Below are 3,187 nucleotides of genomic sequence, written 5' to 3'. Positions count from 1 at the left end.
TCAATCTGTCATGAAACTGTGCAAAACAATCAACGAGGGAGGTCCATGATGGATTTAGAATCCGTCATGTATATCGCGTCATAATTTTGCCGATTGTGCCACCATGACGGATCATGTCCGTCACCGATCGGTCCCTAGGCCCGCCTAGGCCCGGTCCTCCATCTAATCCGTCATGGATTGACCTGACATTGTACTAACATGGGCCTGACATGGAATCTATGTGGCACCAGCGTGGATCTGACATGGCATCCTGCATAGCCAAGCCGATTCCCTATTTTTTTTAGTGGCAGTTTAGCCGAATTTTTTCAATCCAGCCCATAATATTCATCCAACCAGCTATGGCACAAGACATTACACATAATAAAAAAAGCTTTCACAGCACAATTAATTTTCATTCAACGAATCCATAGTTTTGCCATTTCACAAATTTCTATTCAATAATTTCAGCAAGTTAAGGCCTTCTAAAATGTGCCAAAAACACATACAACATTACTTCACATGCCCTCAATAACAATTACGCTAGATTACATCAACATTGTACAGACCCTCTTAATCATCAAGGTCACCTCGGCAGCTCAACCTTCCTATGCGCCTCTCACAACCAAAGGAAACCTGTAAAAAACAATATGCTTCTGTTACAATATGCTCTCACCACAAAGTATAAAGAACAACAAGTGGACTCCATATTACGAAGATATACTTTATGATAAATCTAATGAAATTAATTCCGTGCTGAAGATGTTGATGGCTTCCTATAAACTTGGTCAAATTCAATTAATTTGCAATGGTAGAGAAAACAGGAATAAAATGAAATTTTCAAGGTGGAGATACTTCCACACTTCACTTAACATAATTTAATAAACTATAACCACTACCATTGGCTTTTCATAACAGATACTGCATGAAATAAATCAAACCTAGAACTTATATGATGGTCTATGGAAATCTGATCTCTACCAGAACTGCAAGAAATAACAACCAGGCTAGAAGTAATGATGAACAGAAGAGCTATACAGCCAACGATGGTTCGCAGAATATTTCAGGGAACTATATCTAAACTATTATAAAATAGTTATGACTGACTACGTACTGTAGTGTGAGCATGCAGTAGTGACTGCCATTGTTGATGAGTGTCTGGAAGAATTGACACACCAAGTACTTTTGTCTCCAGCACAATTCTTCGGGTCTCTTTAATTCTGTCAATGGACGGATTCAGTCGTTCAATTGTCATCATCAACCGTCCTCACTGATCAGTGGAAACCTGAGCCAGGAAATAATCCCCAAATACAACATGAGTACTGGAAATAGCAAACATTGAGAACTTTGAGACATCACTTAAGAAATCAGAACAAACATAGTAATACTGCATTAGTATATATAATGCACATAAGTAGAGAAATATGACAGACAAGGAACATTGTTTCAACAATATAGAAAGACAAAAATACTAGAACTTCAAGCGACATCCAGTAATACATAAGCTGGATAACTCCCTTTTCCCAATATATCATGCAACGTTCTAGAAGTGATAGAACCAGTACAACATTCCTTTTATTAGGCAGTAAGAAGCGGTACAGTTCTACTTTTCAATTTTGGCTGTGGAAAGACACAAAAATGCACAGCACATACAATTTTTTTCCTAAGTTCTGAAATTTACAGAGCCTACAAACGAGAATAACAAAGTATATACGCCAAAAAAATGGCATCACTAACAAACATTATACGTGATGCAGAGAACTACAAATTTAATTTATTGCATGGCTTAAGTAATTACTTAATAGTCATTAAGGTACAAGCCGAATCAAAATACATGAACACCAGGAGATGGTCGAATCAAAACACATAGGAAAATACGTATATTATATTCTAAATAGCAAATGTTATGCAAAGACTTCAAAAAAAATTCAGGTTAATATAACAACCTATCACCCAGAAGTGTTAGACCTTCGCCAAACATTTTCCCATCCATCGGCTGCAGTACTAAAACCTGAGTGAGAAATGACAGTGTTAAGCAACAAGGCATGAAGATTAATTTTTCCAGTTTGAAGATTAACTTTTCCAGTGTACAGAATGAATAATAAAGGTCGGAGATGTTGCGAACATGAGACATGCTAAGGTAAGTATGATACTTTTCCAGTTTGAAGATTAACTTTTCGCAACGATTACTGTTGAACATAATAGATGGAGATAATTGTTCGGTGGTTATGAGAATCAATTAATAATACAAGAAAAAAGAAACACACATAACATGCAGCATAAAGGGATTATGCATCGATCATCCATTAGGGGTCCAAGATCATGTTATAGGTTCTCAAAATAACACAATAGTTGCCACTTGAGCATCAATACCAACAACAGTCAACTAAAACTTCGGCTACCTGATTCTCATTGTAATTTTAATCAAACCAAGAAGGCATCAGACAGTTTCCTGACTATATAGAGCCTAATTTGCTACTCTTGAACGTAAACAGCCTCAAATATTTTTTTCTCAACTTTCACTACCTGAACAAAATCAGTCACACCCAACCCCTCAAAAAATTTCCTTCAACTTCGCAATTCAGATGGCAATGAAGCAGAACTACGATGGGTCAAATAACAAGTATGAAGATCAATCCATGTCGCCACAGGAAGCACGGCCGTGCCGGCGACGCGGCGAGGGGGTCGGGGTTATCGCCGTCCAGCCCAACGCACGTGAGCGCACCGAGCTAGGGGATGCCATCCAGGAGGAGTAGAGGGTGGGAGGGGGCGCGGTGTACGACAAAGACGAGTCGCTGGAGACCCGTCGGTGGTGGAAGCGACGCCGCAGCCGAAACCCTAGCCCAAGCGCCGGAGGCCGGGAGCGGCGGATCCAGCCGTGCTGGAGGACAAATAGGTCGAAGACGAGCTCGTGAGCGTGCTGCGCGGTGGTGGACGCTGCCGGAATGTGGAGGCGTTGGTGGCGGCGCGAGGGTTCGTAGGGGAGAGAGATGGGTCGTGAGAGGGATGGATGAGTGGGGGTTGTGGCAGATCTAGCAGTCGCCGGTGCTGCGAGGTGAGAGGAGGGAGAGGGTCGGCGGCAAGCTGTAGAAGGAGGGAGGCGATGAGGTGGCGGCGATGTGTGGGAGACGATGGGGAATGGGAGGGGCAGCGGAGGAGGGAGAGGGGCCGATGGAGAATGTGTTAGGGTTAGGTTTTCATATGGGGAGCA

General features: G+C 41.9%; 1 long non-coding RNA gene across 2 annotated transcripts; it reads right to left on the bottom strand.

The window, feature by feature from the left end:
• Positions 1–335: 335 nt before the first annotated feature.
• Positions 336–2,807, bottom strand: LOC123495191 (uncharacterized). 2 transcript variants are annotated; one of them, XR_006667424.2, is made up of 4 exons: positions 2,503–2,807; positions 1,923–1,987; positions 1,091–1,261; positions 336–612 (listed from the first exon to the last, which is right to left on the bottom strand). It is a non-coding gene; the product is annotated as an uncharacterized lncRNA (long non-coding RNA). The 2 variants fall into 2 exon arrangements; XR_006667423.2 differs by having other exon boundaries at positions 346–612; positions 1,923–2,807.
• Between the last annotated feature and the right edge of the window lie 380 nt (positions 2,808–3,187).

This window comes from Aegilops tauschii, chromosome 7, assembly GCF_002575655.3.
Source record: "Aegilops tauschii subsp. strangulata cultivar AL8/78 chromosome 7, Aet v6.0, whole genome shotgun sequence".
Taxonomy (NCBI): Eukaryota; Viridiplantae; Streptophyta; class Magnoliopsida; order Poales; family Poaceae; genus Aegilops; species Aegilops tauschii.
Note: the sequence above shows the minus strand (reverse complement) of the source record. Positions and strands in the feature narration are given on the sequence as shown.